Genomic DNA, 20733 nt, shown 5'->3' on the forward strand with positions numbered 1-20733 from the left:
GAAAATAAGATTAGGAAAAATTAAAATAAGAAGAGGAGGAGAAGAAAAGAAGAAAAAGTGTATATTGTATAGTGTATATGCTTAAGTGTATAGTGTATATAGTGTATAGTGTATAAGGAGAGGAGGAATTTTGCTATAGTGTATATAGTGTATAGTGTATAAGAAAAGAAGAAAAGAAGAGGAGGAGAAGAGAAGAAAAGAAGAGGAGGAGAAGAGAAGAAAAGAAGAAAAGGAGAAGAGAAGAAAAGAAGAGGAGGAGAAGAAAAATGAAAATAAGTGTTAATAGTTTAATTTTGCTATTGTATATGCTTAAGTGTTAATAGTTTATTTTTAGCAAGAAAATTAATAGAACTAGTTTATTTTTTAGTTCATTTTACGATGCCTATCCCGCATCCTCGTCGTCGACTCGGCGGAGGACACCTGCTTGATCAGAGGGGCCCTGTCCGGGACTGGGCTCCGCCCGACTGGTATTGGGAGGTGCTACCTTCCGGGGGGAGTAGGTTGGTTAGGAGCCAGCCCGTCGTTGACCCGATCCTTGTTTGGTGGCGGTCGCGTGGGCCAGTGAGGGTGCCAAGGCTTCCGGACACCGCGGAGGTGGTACGTCACCGTGTCAGCGAGGAGGATGAGCACGTCCGTCGCTACATGGTTGCGTTGGAGGGCAGGTTCAAGCATACCTGGCAGGTTCTTTGGGGATCTCACTGGAGCTATGATCTTGTGATGGTTCCTTCTCTTTGGGTGTCCACCGCCCGCGCCGATACCCGTTGGGCGCTACGGTTCTAGATGTATTAGTGATGCTATATGTATGATAGTATTCGAGGACTATTAATGATAATATTCGACGATGTACGGACAAAAGTGATGATGTATTAGCTTATAATTGAATGCATGCAAATTTGAGTACTACTTTATATTACGATTTGGTTTTGCTTATTGAATGCTCAAATTGGAAAAGTACTCCTACTTTGAATACTATGCAGAAATCTAGGAGTCTCAAATTGGAAAAGTACTCCTACTTTGGTTTTTGGTACAAAGGTTAAGAGAATCCATTTTTTGCAGAACTATGGATCCACATATCAGGAACCTCGAAGAGGAAGAACTTCTGGAAGATATAATCAAAGACGGCCCCGACGTTGAACCAGCTGAATCTCCATCGTTATATCTAAACCAAGACATTGGAATGGAGGTCGAGCGACACAAAGATGAAGCCGATGGGGCAGGAGATAGGTCCAATGACGGAGAAGGTGATAGCTCCACTGATGGAGAAGCCGGTGAAGAGGAGAAGTCCGGCGAGGTATACATATGAAGTTCGACAATCACTTGTAATATGTGAAAAATATTGGAGATAGCTCTATATTGTATACATATACATTCATTTGACGAATGTTTCTCCCTCTTAGGCCTCCACATCGAGCAAAACTACGAAACGAGGCCCGACTAGAAAGTTGGATGCACGGACGCATTACACATTTGAGGTGATATTTCCTACGGGCGAACCCAAGCTTCCTAAGAATGCCGCTGACACATTCAAGAAGCAATGCGGAGTTCTCGTTAGGGATCACGTCCCGATCAGCGTTCGGGAGTGGAACAAGCGCAAAGGGGCAGCCGATAGTGACTATGTCGCCGAAAGGTACAAAGATAATCTTTGGAATGATCTCATGTCACATTTCAACCTGCCAGAATGTGAGAATGAAGACGCCGCAGACAAACTGAGGGCCAAAGTCAAGCAGTGGACTCTGAAGAAGATGGCCGAACTGTTCCGTAGCTGGAAGAAGAAGCTATGGAAAAACTATCTGAAGACACAAAAAGTGCCAATATTCGAGGGGTATCTAGCCAAGCAGGCGAATCACTGGAAGGCATTTCAAGAGTACAAGGAGTCAGAAGATGCCCAGGCATTATCAGAAAAGAACAAGATAAATGCCGACAAGAAGATATATCACCACAAGCTGGGGCCAGGGGGCTATGAGACTGCCATCCCAAAGTGGGATAAGAAAGAGCAAGATCTGATAGATAAAGGCGTCGTACCTGAACCACTCCGTGATGAGTGGGAATTGAGAGCAAGAAATTGGTTCCTTGCGCATGATGGGTCGTACGACGAAACAACAGGGGACCTCATCTGCAATGAGAATCTTAGGATACCCAGGGAGAATTGGAAAGTATAGTGAAAGAAATTAAGGAGGGCAGAAGAAAGTTCACTGCAGATAGAGAGAAAGATTTGCTCACACTGGTCCTCGGCAATGACGAACATGGAGGACGAACGCGAGGCTTCGGTCCTTCTTACCCGTGGTGGCTTGGGTTTGCCAGAGACCAAGACACTTACAGAAGCCGAGAGAGAGCAAAGAAGCGGCAGCAGGATGAGGAGAATGACAAGTTCAACCAGTTGCTTGCCAGGATTAACGAGCAACAGAAGCAGATTGATGAGCTTAGAGGAGTACCGCGCCAGGAAGATCCTGCACTTGATATTACCGGCGCCCCATCTAAGCGGAAAAGCAGCGTGGCTGAATCTGAGGCCCCGCCCGACGATGAACGAAGAATGATAGAGGGCGGTCCCGGCTACCCCATGGATGGAATCAAGGAGTCAACATCATGTGAACTCCATCAAAAATTCAAGAACATATCCATGAAGGTGGCCGTCGAACAAGCTTTACCTTCTAGCCCTGATGCACGCTGGCATGGCCGTGAGATTCCAACTGGCTTTGCTAAAGTCGGGGTGGATGAAATCATGACGGGGTTTAATGATATGGAGCTCGACATAGCTGGACCCGAAGATGAGAGGACACTCGGAGAAGTACTGGGTGGAGTCATCCTATGGGACAAGAACTACATCAAGCTTCTAGGCTCGGCCCCAAGGACAACACCGCCTCCGAGTCGTCACAGGTCACCTACACCTCCATTACCTCCAAGCCCTCCACATGACGTCGGCCAGCACAACACGAGTCCATCTCGATCACCGCCGCCGGACTTGGGTCGTCCGCCTCCGCCGCCGCCCACACATGATACTAAGCGGAAGCGTGCCAGCAAGAACGCTTCGTCGATGATTTCTAAGGGAAGGAGGTCCCCAAAGCGCAAACTGTCGCCCCTCCCAAAGGTACCTCATGCTAATCTTCCTATCAGACCTTATGATCGTACCCCCGAGGAAAACACCAGGATAGCAAAGGAACAGCATGAGGCACAGATGAAAAGGAAGGAACCCGAGCCCCGCCCGAAATACACCGAGAAGAACATAGCATGGGCAAAAGACTTCATAACCACTCCATCACAGTATGACTTACACTATAAGCCTGATGACTATACACGCACATTGCAGAAGGAAGTGAAAAAGAGCAGGTCACATGCAAGTGCAAGTGGGAGCAAATCAAGTTCAACTACAAGCAAGAAAAAATCAGACGTTCCTCAGCTTGGACAACATGCCAAACAGTCGATCCCACCCCTCAAGGTGTTAACCGAGAATGTTCCACCTCCGGTGCAGGGGCAAGCTTTTGAAAACGCAAAGGAGTTGGCGGATGAATGTGGTATCTCGGTTGAAAATTTGCTGGCTTCCCAAGACGACAGGATACCCAAGGCTGTGGTAGCCCCTAAGCCACAGTTTGTCATGGGAGAGCCTTTGGTCAGCAAAGATGACCTCCCAACAAATATGCGTTACTTGCATAAATGGTACTTAAGTGAATCAAAGAATGGGAGAACGATGATCGTGCTGAGTGTCCCACAGGAGTACTACGGCCGCTCCGAAGAAATCCATATCGACTTTGATGAACTCTTCCAGATGTACAATGGCGACGCCCTCGACAAATCGCTTATGAGTTGCTATTGTCTGTAAGTTTTTCAATTCGTTGTCTACATATAACTCGTTTAGTTATTTCAATTCATTGTCTATATATAACTTGTACTCTATTATGCAGAATGAAGATTCTGGAGTGTAAAAGTAAGAGCTTCATAAATATTGGGTTTATTGATCCAGATAAAATACATATAGCGACGCTAACTAATTATCCCAAGGAGACGAAGGAAAACCTTCTAAGGTTTCTAAGAGATCAAAATTTCTGTGACCACATACTGTTTCCATACAACTTCAGGTGAGGGTCTTTACTCTGTTGTGTCCATTCACTTATAAGTGTAATTGATAAGTTACTCACACACACACACACACACACACACACACACACACACACATATATATATATATATACATGTGCAGCTTCCATTGGATTCTGTTGGACATTCAAATTGATAAGGGAATAGTTGATGCCTTCGACCCATTATCGAGACCCTTGGAACAATTCCAAAGCCTGCAGGACATGCTTCAAGGGTAATTTTAATCATTCTTGCGCTCTATCGGTCTCTTTCGATGATTTTCTGATATATCAATTAATGAAAAACTTAGCAAATCATTATCCTTGTCGGGCAGGGTTTGGAATCGGTTCAAGTGCGTGACTCCCGGTAACTTTCCTGAGAAGCTGACCTTTAGAGCGGCTCAGGTAAGTAGTAGTATGATATACTTCTATTAATTTTCAATACGTTTATGATGCTAGATTATTATTTTGATTATATATATTCCATTCTCGTAAAGTGCGACCAGCAGCCACGGGGAACGCATCTATGCGGATACTATGTTTGCGAGACCATTCGCACGTTTACCTCTGAGTTCAAGGAGCACAGATTCGATGTAAGCAATGAACATTCACACCTCTATTTTTACCCGTCATTCTTTGTTATCATGATTGATATTCATATTCATATCCTCTTCTTATATAGCACACGGCCATGAGGACGAAGGTCCTACCAGAGCAACGCGCGATTGCTGTTGCAGAGGAGCTTGCGGGATTTCCGAGGACGGAAGCTATAGAAGACAAAGGACGATTTAGTGTAGCTAAGGGCCATTAGTGATGTTCGTCCATGTAATCGAATAGACGGGCTCTAGTCCCGATAATTCAGATCTTCATATAATTGTATATATATGATCGCTTGTAAGATAAGTTAATCTTATATATATATATATATATATGCATAATTATTTCTATTTTAAATTATATGAAAACTAATTCCCGAACACAAAACGAGGCATCACGTTAATCTCCTGAACACCTAAACCCTAAAACCCTAAAACCCAAAAAGAATTTCATTCAAAAAAAAACCAAAAGCCAGCAAAATATGAAAATCTTTAGTCCCGGACCGTGTAACGAACCGGGACTAAAGGGCCTGCCCCTGGGGCGCTACGAGGCGCCCACGTCGAGCACCTTTAGTCCCGGCTTGTAAGAGGGTCGGGACGAAAAGGTTAGGCCTTTAGTCCCGCCCCTTTAGTCCCGGTTGGCGAACCGGGACTAAAGCCCCTTATGGGCCGGGGCTATAGGCCCTGTCCCCACTAGTGGGAATCAAAGGCAAAGACTCCACCACCATCACCACCAAAGGAAGAGAACTAATCATTGGTATGGCAACTCCCTTGGCTTATGCCAAGCTTGGGGGAGTTGCCCTGGTATCATATCACCTTTATATCTTTTGCTTTTACCTTTGTTTTAGTTCTTTCCTTTTCAGTTTTTATTTCTTCTCTTAGTGGAATAAGTCTTTAGTGTTTAGTTTGAGTCTTTTGCCTTGTGTCCCCCTCGATGTATTCGAGCTTGCGAGCTATATAATAAAGAGTATCTTAGTCAAGGGCTTTGTTTTGTGTCATGATCAAAAGTATGAAAAGAACGATAGCATGAAAGATCATGAGATGATCTTATGGAAAGTGATAGCTTCACATATAACAAGTATGATAACTGAAACTTGTTGAGAATAGACCAACATAGACCTCAGTCATTGTTGCAATTAATAAGAAGTAATAAGGAAAGAGAGGTTCACATATAAATATATCATCTTATACACTTTCTATAATTGTGAGCACTCACCAAACTATTACATGCTTAGAAGTAGAAGTTGGACAAGGAAGACAACATAATGAATTGTGTTTGCTTGGTTCCAAACAATGTTATACGATTAGATATACCTTAGCATGTGACGATTGCTTCCACCTCATATTAGCCAAAACTCCCGCACCAAGTAGAGATACTACTTGTGCATCCATAAACCTTCAACCCAGTTTTTCCATGAGTGTCCACCATACCTACCTATGGATTGAATAAGATCCCTCAAGTAAGTTGTCATCGGTGCAAGCAATAAAAATTGCTCTCTAATATGTATGATCTATTAGTGTGTGGAAAATAAGCTTTGTACGAACCTTAGATGAGGAAGACATAAAAGCGACAGACTGCATAATAAAGTTCTTTATCATACGGGGCAATATAAAGTATGTTCCTCCGCACTAAGAGGACACGCATCCAAACCTCAAAAGCGCATGACAACCTCTGCTTCCCTCTACGAAGGGCCTATCTTGTACCTTTACTTTTTGCCATTGTAAGAGTCATGGTGATCTTCACCAATTCCTTATTTAGCCTTTTTCTTGGTGAACGTCATATGCTTGGGAAAGATCTATATTCATATATCAACTTGGAGATGAGTACTTATGCTTTATTATTGTTGACTTTACCCTTGAGGTAAATGGTTGGGAGGCAAAATTATAAGCCCCTATCTTTCTCTGTGTCCAACTGAAACTTTGATACCATGAGTACCACGTGAGTTGTAACAATTGCAGAAAACAAAAGAGATGATTGAGTATGTGGATTTGCTTTACAAGCTCTTATTTGACTCTTTCTGATGATATGATAAATTACAATTGCTTCAATGACTATGGATTGTTGTTGGCTACTTCTCGGTAAGGTTTTTATTTCATACTTTGCTTTGTGAAGGAATTGTTACTTTCCCATAAGAATCTCTATGATGTATTGCTGTTCTATGTGTGATCATGATGCCCTCATATCTGTATTATGTTTTATCGACACCTTCATCCCTAAACATGTAGACATTTTTATGGATCTTGGTTTTCGCTTGAGGACAAGCGGGGTCTAAGCTTGGGGGAGTTGATACGTCCATTTTGCATCATGCTTTCATGTTGATATTTATCGCTTTATGGACTGTTATTATACTTTGTGGTACCATACTTATGCCTTTTCTCTCTTATTTTGCAAGGTTTATTTGAAGAGGGAGAATACCGGCAGCTGGAATTCTGGACTGGAAAAGGAGCAAGTCTGATTTCTCTATTTTGCACAACTCCAAATGCCCTGAAAATCAACGTGGATTGTTTTGGGAATATATAAAAAATACTGGGCGAAAGAAGTGTCAAAGGGGTGTTGCCAGGGGCCCACAAGCCTGGTGGCCGAGCCCTACCCCCCTGGCCGCGACAACATGGCTTGTGGGCACCCTGGTGGCCCACTGGCCCCCCTCTTTTGCTATATGAAGGGTTCCGTCCGAGAAAAAACATCAGGGTGGAGCTTTTTCGTGGATTCTCCGCCGCCACTAGGCAGAACTTGAGCAAAACCAATCTAGAGATCCGGCAGGACGATCCTGCGGGGGAAACTTCCCTCCCGGAGGGGGACATCATCGCCATCGTCATCACCAACACTCCTCTCGTCGGAGGGGAGTCATCTCCATCAACATCTTCATCAGCACCATCTCCTCTCCAAACCCTAGTTCATCTCTTGTAACCAATCTCCGTCTCGCGACTCCGATTGGTACTTGTAAGGTTGCTAGTAGTGTTGATTACTCTTTGTAGTTGATGCCAGTTGGATTACTTGGTGGAAGAGTTTATGTTCAGATCCTTGATGCTACTCATTACAACTCTGATCATGATTATGATTATGCTTTGTGAGTAGTTACTTTTGTTCCTGAGGACATGGGATAAGTCATGCTAATAATAGTCATGTGAATTTGGTATTCGTTCGGTATTTTGATATGTTGTATGTTGTATTTTCCTCTAGTGGTGTTATGTGAACGTCGACTACATAACACTTCACCATATTTGGGCCTAGAGGAAGGCATTGGAGAGTAGTAAGTAGATGATGGTTTGCTAGAGTGACAGAAGCTTAAACCCCAGTCTATGCGTTGCTTCGTAAGGGGCTGATTTGGATCCACTAGTTTAATGCTATGTTAGACGTTGTCTTAATTCTTCTTTCGTAGTTGCAGATGCTTGCGAGAGGGGTTAATCATAAGTGGGATGCTTGTCCAAGCAAGGGTAGTACCCAAGCGCCGGTCCACCCACATATCAAACTATCAAAGTAACGAAAGCGAATCATATGAACATGATGAAACTAGCATGACAGAAATTCCCGTGTGTCCTCGGGAGCGTTTTTCCTCTGATAAGACTTTGTTCAAGCTTTTCCCTTGCTATAAAAGGGATTGGGCCACTTTGCTGCACCGTTGCTACTACTTGTTACTTGTTACTTTTCGCTTGCTACGTTTCACCTCACTACACCATCACTTGTTACCGCTACTTTCAGTGCTTGCAGTTATTACCTTGTTGAAAACCGTTTATCAGAGCCTTCTTCTCCTCGTTGGGTTCGACACTCTTACTTATCGAAACGACTACGATTGATCCCCTATACTTGTGGGTCATCATTGGCCAGGGCATTACGTGGGGAATTGTATAGATCCAAAAAGTGTTTCATTTGTGCTCATAATCATAATGTGAACAACTGCATGGCTTGGGCTAAACCTCAACCTACTACATCCTATTTTGGAAGTGCAGCAACACGGCTGGGGTTCTATCATATTCACACTCCGGTGGCGGCTGAATCCAGTTGGTTGAATTACAAAAACTGTGATGTCCTTAAAGTTATTAAGGTGAAGTTTATGCTTCAGAGTTGTTGATTTAGTTGAATGGGATCTTCTGCAAAAACAAAGAGTGGCCTTGGAAGATTAGAGAGCTGGAGGACAAGAAGTTCCTGCTAAGTTTTTCTCCTTGGAAAAATGTAGATGGTTTGATTGAATTTCTTGCTTTTGACCTGCTAGTTGACGATATATCTGTTAAGGTTTGTGAATGGCAAGGGATGCTGGACTCATTTAGAGAACTGACATAAGCGCAGATTAAGGGGATCCCACCCAAATGGTGTGCTAGGAAAGTGTTTGCACAAATTGGTGCTTGCTTTGGGATTCTGGTGGATGTGGACTGGAATGGGGTCTTCAAAAGTTTCTATGGGATAATTAGGATTAAGGTTGCATGTAGAGATCCTAGGAAAAATCATTTTGAAAGATTGGTGGAGATGAAAAGAAAGCTCTACATACTATTCTTCAGTGTTGAATGATTTGAGCAGATTGGGGAACAACTGATGGAGATGACCTGGATCCCGATGAAGACAAAATTGAAGAAGCTAATTATTACACATGAAAAAACTCTAATAAATAAGGATTGGGTGATAATGAAGAAGAGGAATCAATCGATGAATTGGACAAAGCAAACTTTCCTGGCAAATATACTGATCATGCAAGTACTAGTAAAGATGTTCACATGTTGCCGTTTCTGCAGCTAATTTTCATCCACACATCATATTGGATGAAGTTCTTGAGGATTTTGTGGATGAAATTAGAAAAATCTCTCCAGGAAACAAGTGGTTGATCAGGAGATTGATGAAGAGAAGAGTCCTTTCAAATACAATAAGTCACGTGCTTGTCCAAGTTCCATACCTATGTCAGTCCATTTAGATTATTGTTCTGAGCAATTTAGTAAGTTTCAAATGGTTGAATCTGAGGAGGAGGGATAGGATATGATGCCTGAGATGCAGTGATTTCCTGAAGAATTATCTACTGTATTAGGATTTGTGAAGAGGTCTCTGCTGGACACTTTAGAAAAAGAGAAAAGTCAAAAGAAGAAACCAAACTCTCGGACAACTACAGCTTGGGGACCAGTCCTTATCAATAGACCAAAAACCAGAAAACCATGGGGATGTCAAGATTACGAATAAAGTTGCTCCTTACATGCAAAAGAAGAACTTGAAAATTCCATCTACTTTCGAAGATAAATCGTTTGCTACCATTGCTCCTCACATTTTAGCTTCTCACACCAATAAGGTTGTTATTTGCATTGAAGACAACAAAATAGAGCTTGATGGTATCATCACTAAATTTATCAGATATGAAAAATTTAGATGCATTCATTTTGCGGACACTAATCCTGAGACTGTTCTCCCTGATAAGTTAGATATGCATAACTTTATTAAAATCAGTAATACTAGAGAACCTGGGGCTATTTCTCCTTGTGTATCACGGGGCACTGCTGATACAGAGGAGTAAAGCCCAATTTTAAATACTTAAAGGAAGCCTTGTGTCTTATCACATCCTTTAAAGTTAAATGATTGGTACGTTCTCGAATATTTGTGTTCTAGGACAACCTCGTAAATTATAGTGCCTAGTGGATTTTTTAAATAATAATGGAGTAGACTTTGTTGGTTTCTTTGAAACCAAAAGAGAGGTTATTGAGAACCATGTTTTTAAAAGTATTGCGGGTAGGAATGACTTTTGTGTTGGAAATATGCCGTAGAGGCAATAATAAAATAGTTATTATTATATTTCCTATTTCAAGATAATCGTTTATTATCCATAATAGAATTGTATTGAATGGAAACGCAAATACATGTGTGGATATATAGACAAAATAATGTCCCTAGTGAGTCTCTAGTTGACTAGCTCGTTGATCAAAGATGGTTAAGGTTTCCTAGCCATAGACAAGTGTTGTCACTTAATAACGGGATCACATCATTAGGAGAATGATGTGATGGACAAGACCAAACTATAAACGTAGCATGTGATCGTGTTATTTTATTGCTATTGTTTTCTGCATGTCAAGTATACATTCGTATGACCATGAGATCATGTAACTCACTGACACCGTAGGAATGCCTTTTGTGTATCAAACGTCACAACGTAACTGGAGGGACTATAAAGGTGCTCTACACGTATCTCCGAAGGTGTCCATTGAGTTAACATGGATAAGGACTGGGATTTCTCACTCCGTATGACAGAGAGGTATCTCGGGGCGCACTCGGTAATACAACATCACAAACAAGCCTTGCAAGCAATGTGACTAAAGAGTTAGCCACGGGGTCTTGTATTATGGAACGAGTAAAGTGACTTGCCGGTAACGAGATTGAAATAGGTATGGAGATATCGATGATCGAATCTTGGGCAAGTAACATACCGAAGGACAAAGGGAATGTTATACGGGATTAACTGAATCCTTGACATAGAGGTCAACCGATAAGATCTTTGTAGAATATGTAGGATCCAATATGGGCATCCAGGTCCCGCTATTGGATATTGACCGGAGAGTGTCTCGGTCATGTTTGCATAGTTCTCGAACCCACAGGGTCTGCACACTTAAGGTTCGGTGATGTTTCGGTATAGTTGAGTTATTGACGCTTGCGATTCGGATCGCAAAGACGTTCGACTACATCAACCACGTTTCTTAACGCTTCCTGTTTATATATGGTTCTTGTGTGTGTGAAGAATGATCTTCTTGACATTATTGGTTTTGTTGATTTTTTTTTTTGCATTGTTGTGACTATTAAAAGTAAGAAAGATAGTTTTCTTTGGCATCTTGTTGCAATATATGGTACTGCTTATAATCAATGAAAACTGGACTTAATCTCTGAGTTGCATGAAACAATGTTTGAGCTTACGTATCTAGTGATTTTGTGGGGATATTTCAATTTGGTTTGATCTGGTATTAATAAGAATAATGGGGTGGTTAATACTCAATTCACCTACATGTTCAATGGATGGGTGAATAAGTGGGCGTTGATGGAGAATAACATTTCTAATAGGAGTTATACCTCGAGTAAAATCAGGATACTCCTATCTTTGTTGTGATTTATCGAGTGTTTGTGTTTGTGCCGTGGGATGCTCACTACGCATTGTTAGTTATGATAGACCTTCCTAGAGTAGGTAGTGATCACACCCTGCTGATCATTGATACCAGAGCTCGGAGGGTTACCTCCCCGAAATTATTTCATTTTTAAAAATGGTGGCTTGAGCACCATGACTTTAGGACGCTCGTTGCGTACATTTAGAACACTTTAGTTCCTCAGGATAGTGCTATTGACATCTCGATGAACAAAAGCACACATCTTCGGAAGAATATTAAAGGTTGGAGCATTAACATAGAGGCGGGTATTAAGAAGAAGGAAAAAGAACTTTTCATGGATTTTGATGTTGTAGATGTATTTTGTGAGAAAAAACAAGTTGAAGCAAGAGAAAAAGTCAGGTTTACTCAGATTAAGGTAGAACTTGTGCACCACGAAGAAACTACCTTGTGACAGCGATCTAGAGATCGTAAGATTAAAGATGGGGATAAAACAATGCTTATTTCCATCTGTCAGCTAACCATAGACATAGAAAAAACCACCTCTGTGAATTAAATGGTGACAATGGACCAGTCTATACTACCAAAGAAATGCTTGAGGTGGCTAGTTCATTTTACCAAAACCTCTTTGGTTTTGAACATAAACATAATATCAGCTTGGGCCCTTCTTTTTGGAAGGAAGAAGAATTAGTTTCTCACGAGTAAAGTGAACTCCTTCAAAGGAGTTTCACTGAGGAAGAAATTAAGGAAGCTATATTTGGGTCCTATGCCCATGGGGCACCTTGCCCAGATGGGGTTTCCTTTTTGTTTTACCAGTCTTTTTAGGAAATTATTAAAGTTGATTTTATGACGCTAGTTAGGGATTCTGAAGTTGGTAAGTTAGATGTTCATTGATTAAACTTTCTTTGATTGTGCTTATTCCTAAAGAAGTTAATGCGAAAGATATGAAAAAATTCAGACCTATCAGCCTAAGTAATTGTGGTATTAAAATCTTATCTAAAGCTATGACCAATAGAGTTCCCCCTGTTGGTCATAGATTGATTTCTTCTAATAAAACGACCTTTATTAAAGGTAGGTATATTCTAGAAAGTATCGTTATGGCCCATGAGTTTATTCATGGGATGTAAAAAACTAGATCCCAAGGTTTAGTTCTTAAGCTTGATTATGAGAAAGCTTATGATAGAGCTAGCCGAGATTTTTTGTTTGATATGCTACATTCTAGGGTTTTTGGTTCTAAATGGATTTTTTGGTTTAAAAGTACTATAGTTAATAGCGCCTTTAGTGTGAAGATTATTGACACTATTGGTACTCACTTTGAGGGGGGGGCCTAAACAAGTGGATCGTTCTTCTCCTATTCTTTTTAATCTCGTAGCTGATATTTTTACTAAAATGCTACAAAAAGCAGCTGCTCAAGGTTTGATTGCAAGGCTTCTGCCTCATGTCATCCCAAGGGGTGTGGTAAGTCTGCAACATGCAGATAAGACCATCCTTTTTTCGAAAAAAATCAGCAGATAAAGCTAGAAATTTTAAATGGTTGTGAATCTCTCGGGGTATGCAAATAAACTTCCACGAAAGTGATCTTATGTATTAATGTGGAAGAAGATGTTGCTAGGGAACTTGCCCAGATTTTTTGTTGTAAACTTGGTACCTTCCCTATCAAATATCCAGGAGTCGCTCTACAGTATGACAAACTTAAAAGAGAGGATCTCCAATCTATTATTGATAGGATCATAAAAATATCTCTGGATGGCTGTGGAGATTTCTTACTTACAGAAGAAAAATAATTTAGCTTTGTGCTTGCATTGTTAATATTCCTGCCTATCTTATGTCCATGATGAAGTTTCACAAATGGGCAATTAATGCAATCAATTCACAAATGGCCCTCTTCTTTTGGGGGAATGTGGGTGACCAACAAAGATATCACTTGGACAATTGGGGTGTGATTTCTAGAAAGAAGGAATTTGGAGGTTTGGGATTTCCCAACGTTAGGGAATTTAACATGGCCTTACTCGCATCATGGGGTAAACGTTTTAATGATGGTGCTGATAAGGATATGAAAAAGATCATTGCTTACAAATATAGAGTGCATTATCCAAAGATTTTTTGGGCCAGGGTTGGGACTGGCTCGACCTTTTGGAAGACTGTCACTTGGGCATTATCTGTGGCTATTTTTTTCTAGAAATGGGAGTTAGGTAATGGGGAATTAATCAGCTTTTGGCATGATGTTTGGATTGGGGATTGTTCCCTTAAAGTGCAGTGTCGGGAGTTATTTAGAATGTGTAATCAACGAGACTACACTAGGGCACATGTGTGGGATGGGGCTACTTTGAAATCGACTTTTAGGAGATGTGTATAACAATTTGGTTTAGTTCTTTGGGATCGGTTGGTGGGGCTGGTGGGGGCTATTTGATGTTCCAAATAGTGCGGATAAGCCTATGTGGACACTAGAGCCTAATTGTATTTACTCAGTCAAATCGTCTTATGAGAAAATTAATTTTGGTGGCATAGTTTTGCTATTGACAATAAGTTATGGGAAGTGGTGTGCCCACAAAAACTTCATGTTTTCTTGTGGTTGTGTGTTTACAATAAAGTGCTTACTAGGGATAATCTTGAGAAACGTAAACACGTGGATGGTTTCGCTTGCTTATTCTGTGATGAAAATGAATCAGTGCGTCACCTTATTTTTGCATGTATTGTTGCCCAACAATTATTGGATTATGTATCTCAGGCTTTTGGAATCCAAAAGATCTCTAGATTTGAAGAGGTTATTACTATTTGGCATAATCCTAAGAAAAATGCAGTGCTTAACTTGGTTGTTGCGGCCTTCTTGTGGAGCATGTGGAAACTGAGAAATGATTTTATTTCAGGGCCGTACTTGGAGAAGCGTAAAGTGCATTCTTACTAAGTTAAGTGTCTATCTGAATGAGTGAAAAATTCTCTGTGATGATGCTAAGGGAGCGCTTGTGCAACGTTGTATTCGGCTGCTGGGCAAGGGATGTGGGGAGCTACTTCGGGTCACCTAGGTGTGAAGCAAGGAGCCCATGGAGGAGATGCCGAAATAGCTGGGAAGTGCATCGGTGCTGATTACATGGTGCTTTTAGCGTTAGATTTCTGTTTGGGTCTATAATACAAGAGTTAATTCATAGCTTGAGGGAATTTTTTCTCTCACATATGTCTGTTTTTAGAGTTGTAGGGCCATGAGGCCAGGTTTGTTTAGTTTCTGTGGCCGTTCTCCAGTTTTGGAGCACCAGCAGCGAACCATATTGAACTGCTTTGCTTCATTCTATAAAAAAGGTGGGCCAGGGGAAATCCTTTTCATTCAAAAAAAAACTTCTCCGACGAGGGACAAGAGGAAGGAATTAACCGCCATTTACTTGTGTGTATGAGAGAGAGAGAGAAGGGTGGTGGTGCTGGGGAGGCGCGCACGCAGAGGCGGTGATGTTCCTTCGGCCATTCGAAGCCACTCCTTACCACGGTGGTCTCCGCATGTGGCTCTGCCGCCACTTTGCTAAGGGTGCCCTTGTATTTCAGCCTTTAGCTAGTCCACCTTCCGACTCACTAAAGGGCGAGCAAGATGGGCCGGCCCACACGTGCGGCAGGTCACAACCTATTTTCTGTTTTTCCTTTATTACAGTATTTTGTTTATATTTTAAAATATTTTAAATATAATTACATTACAAAAACCGCTTTACCAAAAACATTTCAATTTTTAATAAGTATTTGAGAAATGTTGAACAAGTATCTGAAAAATATCAAACAAGCATTCAGAAAAATGTTAAATATGTATATAAAAATTATTGATGATGTATTAAAAATGATTTTTTTATCATGTATATAAATATGTTATGGAAGCATTTAAAAAAAGATATATGGTATGGAAGCCTATCCCCCGGGGGATAAAAAGAAGGGAAAATTCAAATAGGAAAGTGCATTCTCAATTGTAGCAAAGTTTCGTAACCACTAAAGCGCATTCTCTCCTTTACTCTTATTCCGGCATGGATCCCCGCCCTTTTCTTGAGACCTCAAAACATGAGGACAAATTACTTCTCTTAGGAACACATACAAGAAAAAGGATAAATGTACTCGGAGTCTCTCGTAAGTATGGAAAGAAAGTCTCTTCTTTCCACAACTCCTAAATTTCCCATCAGCCCAAATAAGAATAGGATAGATATGTCAAAAGCAGGTATGATTACACCTATTCCTAATCCTAAATAGAATGTAAGGACGTAGGGACCCTTTGCCTTAGGATTCGTTAATTCTCTTTCTCGATGGGACGGGAAAGGGATATAACTCAGCGGGGATGAAACAAAGTCCTTGTGAGCGGAGCTACAAAAGGAAGTTCAAGCGAGATCCGCCATTTGCGGGATTGGATTAGTTTGCGGGACTGAATTGCTTTGAGTGGGGCTTGCCCATTAATTAGATCACGTGAGTAAGCCAAGAAAGACGAGATTCTTAACTGATTGTTATCTCTAGGCACATCTTATGGGCGACGTCTTTTCCTCCGGAGAAGCTGTCGAAGCGATAGCCATGTCTTATCCTTTCTCGAGCAAGGTATTATTAGTTTTTTCAGGAATTAGACCTGCAGCCTCCATACAAGACCTGAGTAGGCGGGTCGAGGTCCTACGAGGTACCCACTACTCGGAGTACCCTCCCACCAAAAAAAGATGTGTGGCGTGGATTCGCTGGCTCTATTTGAAGCTTCGAACCTGTATTGAGCTTTCTTCCTTCGTGTGGAAGGGGTGGGCAATTAGTTAGAGCAGCAGGTGTTGTAGCGAAACTCATTGCAAAAGAGGATAAATCGGCCACTTTAAGATTACCATCTGGGGAGCGACGTTCTTTTGAAAAGGGCTACGTAGTTTGCACGCAGGCAAAACTTCTTCATGAAAGGTAAAAAATAGACTTGGATTTCATGGGTTTCTTAATGACTAGTCGTTCGTTTGAAGCCTTAAGAAACCGGCAGAGAAAGCGGCAGTTTTTTTCCAAACTCATAATTGGTAAATTTGCGGGTTCAATTCCTGCTGAATGCACACGAACGGCGTACTATTACCACTACGTACCACACCACCGGGCGGCTGGCCTTCATGCCGAGTCTTCCTCCGCCGCCAATTCGCCCCGTGGAGAGCTACAAAAGTCCATAGACCGCCTAATTGACACCAACGCCGAAGTACCAGTACCGAAGGCAGACTTGAATGCATTAGGTTGGGAAGCGGCCTAGAAGGTGCTTAAAGATAGGTGACAGTTGTGAAAACCAGGAGATGACAATTTTAGCTTCAATATGAGATGTCAATGATGCATTCAAAAAGGAATGAGTGCTGCCCGAGTCGACCAAGAAAAGAGGGTAACATCAAAATTATGGACTACTGAGCAAGCTAACTGAATGGAACGGAGTGGAGGAGATTTCTGATTAGCTTCAGCGGAGAGCCCAAAAGAAATTAAAACTATCATGCCTGAGACTAGCCAATAGAAGAAAGAGGATTTTCCATCTCCAGGGAAAAAGGCTATCATCTATGGAACTTCACTGCCTTACTTGGAAAGCTAAGCAGGTTATTGACCCACTAATCTTACCTTCCCTCAAACCTTCCACTAAAAAGAGCAGATCCCAGAAAAAAGGATAGCGAAAGATCGATCGCCCGTTTTCATTTCGTGAAAGTCCCCGGCAGAGGTTGAACAAATATTTGAAAATTTTAATCAAGCATTTCAAAAAATTTAATCAAGCATTTCAAAATGTAGAATAAGTATTTCACAAATGTTTATCAAGCAATTAGAAAGTTAAATGTGAATATATTTTTATCAGCTATTAAGAATGATGAACTTTTTATCATGCATATAAATATGTTAATCAAACATTTGAATTTTTTTGGACAAGTATTTGTAAAATGTTAATTAAGCATTTGAAAAATATTGAATGTGTGTAGAAAAATTGATCATGTATTAAAAAATGATGAAAAACTCGATCATGTATATAAAAATGGAAATGAAGCAAATCAAGCATTTGTTTTTTTATGAAGTTTTTGGAAAATGTTAATCAAGCTTTCGGAAAATGTTAAATGTGTATAGAAAAAAACTTGGCCATGGATTATTATTTTCATTTTTTTCTAAACTGTTAATCAACCATTTTTTAAATGTATAGAAAAATGTTGAATATGTACAGAAAACATTATTCCTATATTTATAAATATTAATAAAGCATTTGTAATATGTTTAAAATGTGTATATAAAAATATTGCCCATATGCTACAAAATGTCTAGTTTGTATTACGAAAATGTTAGATGTGTATTAGAAAAAAGTTGTTGACATATACAAAAAATGTAGTATAATAACCAAAAGAACAAATAAAATGAAAAACAAGCGAAATGAAAAAATAGAGGAAACAAAATACAAACAAGAATGAGAAAATGGAGACAAAAAAATAAACAAAAGAAAAACAAAAAAGAGAAATATAACCCGAAGAAATCCGCCTGCAATCGTATAGCCCGTTTATCACGGATGATATATGTCGAGGCTCCAGTGTTTTGCATAAAAGAGGCCTGAATTTTCCAGCATAAGTGTTGTTCCTTTTTGTTTTCATCAAAAAATATATTTTACTACATCTTACTTCACAAAAATAAGGCATATTTTTTTTCCTGAAATTAAACAATGCAAATTTTATCAACCACCACAATACTGGTGTCTAGATAGATATAACTATAATAGGAAAGTATGTTTTATTGTGTACTTAATGATACTGATTTCATATTATACTGGTTGAAATCTTTTATATAAACTTACTCGAACTTTGTATAATTTCTCTTCAAACAAAATTTATTCCCTTCTTTTCAAGCATGGAGAAAGTACAACATTAGCTCGTATCAGTGGAAATTAGGGTTATCAAAACCACGACATTACCATTTGAAACGTTAGCCACCACCTCTAGCCATTCCCAATATCCAAATCTATTTGCCTCACTTTTTCTTAACTGAACTCATTGCCTCAGTTGGCTCCAAGGTAGTCTTTGGATTCATGAGTTAGAAGTAGTCTTGTTTCTTTATTTATCATCGTAGTTAAGGGTATGTTTGAAGTTTAATCCTGGGTTATTCCGTGTGGACAATAGTAGCATCCTATGTAATCATGTCCCAACGTCTCCATCTATGTGTTGGCCATTCTTGGTTGCCGATTGCAAAGTAATTAGGCCAGTGTCTTGCAGTTGCGGATTCGGAATACCGGTCTCACAAGATAATGTTCCTCACGATGCTTTGTTCGTCAGTTTCCATTCGTCTTAACTTCATGGCCAATCAGAGTGGTGAATTTAAACTTTAGAGCATTCGACAATTGGACATAGTAAATATGATCCCCTAAATGCCTGTGGACATGTTGGGCGCGCCCGTATTTGTCCGTTTGCACGTTACACTCATCATTTTCTTTCTTATATGTTCAATCACTTGCACATGATTGGTGGAGAGAAAAAGAGAAAGAAAAAATAAATAAAGAAAGGAAAAGCTGCTTTGGAGTGGGTTCGCATCCTATGTGGTGGACTGACGAGGCGCGCCCGGGCGCGTCCGTGAGCCCTCATATCCTCCTTATGTTTGAGATGAATATGAGGATTCGCGGATAGCCCAGACGTATAGGAATGATATGAGGGGTTTGGTCGGGTCATTTGTTTTCCTTCTCTCTTCTGTACGGTCATTCACCGGACGCGTCCGTGGACATATAAGAGGTCATTTGAGACGTTCGGCTATAGATGCTCTTAGCTTGCCAAGTTCAAGAGGACACCCAAAAGATACATGCCATATATCTTCCACCTTATGTTCTCATTTTCTTGGTGGAATTTACTGCTGTTATGAACAAACCTTGATATGGAAACAATTGTTCTTTCCATTTTATCCAGCTTTATGTTTTATTTGGTTAACCGGAACCATTATCTGTTATGTCAAAATGAAAACTAAACAAAAGGTTGCGTTCATTTTTTTTGAGGATTATGGGGCAATGCTATGAGTCCTCCGGCGGATCTCTTTTAAAGATCCGCCACCACGCCAACCGTTAGATCTGGTGTCAACCACCGGTTAGCCTCGTCCTTATCACTGCAACAACGGTTGTGTTGCAGAATCTTTTGTAACAAAAATCATGTTGCGGAAACTATTGCAATAGAGGTATTGTTGCGGTTTTTTTGCAACAGAGATCTTGTTGCGGTTTTTTTGCAACAGAGACCTTGTTCTTTCGCGGAATCTTTTTGCAACAGAGGTTCTATTGCAGTTTCTTATGAAATAGAGGTCTTCCCAACCTTCTTTTCTTTTGCAGAAACTTTTTGCAACATTGGTCCCGTTGTAGAGCACCTAACACATGTTCCTTTTGTTTTAAGATAGAAATGAGTAGGTCCAAATGGGCACGTGGCAGGTGGAGAGACTAACGGATGCGACCGAGAAATCCGTCAGCTGATTGTTAGTGTTTCCCTTAAAAGATTGTGTTCATTAAAACTGAAATAACCTTAGCACATGCATTACGTGACATGCCCCAGTTGATCTTGTGGTACGGCATGTCGTAGATCTCCTCCCGTAGCGCCAAAATTATCGGCGTGATGGGCCCGACGAATTTCTTCCCGTCAAGATAAGCCATGGGAAGGTACACCATACGGCATAGGCACCAGAATTTCCCTATGCACAACACGTGAAAACTTTAATTAGTACTTTCTTTATACCACAATATTTGTAGTTAGGATATTTATATTAGTGTTCTTTAATAACAAATATTTAGGTATAGAGGAAATACTTTCCTCGTAAAGAAATTCGCACGTGACCGATGCAAACAAACATCTACCCCCAAACTTTATATAGGTGTCCTCTACATCTACGTGCCAAAGAAAAATACCTTTATACTTTTTTTAAAAACCTTTATGTTTTTATAAAAAAGACCTTATCGATTATGTTTTTCTAAAGAAAACTTTAAATATAATACTTTTTCTGTAAACTAATATAAGACATTTTAGATCATTATTTTAATACACCCTCCATTTCTAAATATAAGACCTTTTAGAGATTGT

The 20733-nt window shown here is 40.4% G+C and overlaps 1 pseudogene; it reads right to left on the reverse strand.

Annotated features, from left to right (window-relative positions):
- Window positions 1-20733, reverse strand: part of LOC123405063 — a 52158-nt pseudogene that overhangs the window by 30195 nt on the left and 1230 nt on the right.

This window comes from Hordeum vulgare, chromosome 6H, assembly GCF_904849725.1.
Source record: "Hordeum vulgare subsp. vulgare chromosome 6H, MorexV3_pseudomolecules_assembly, whole genome shotgun sequence".
Lineage (NCBI taxonomy): Eukaryota > Viridiplantae > Streptophyta > Magnoliopsida > Poales > Poaceae > Hordeum > Hordeum vulgare.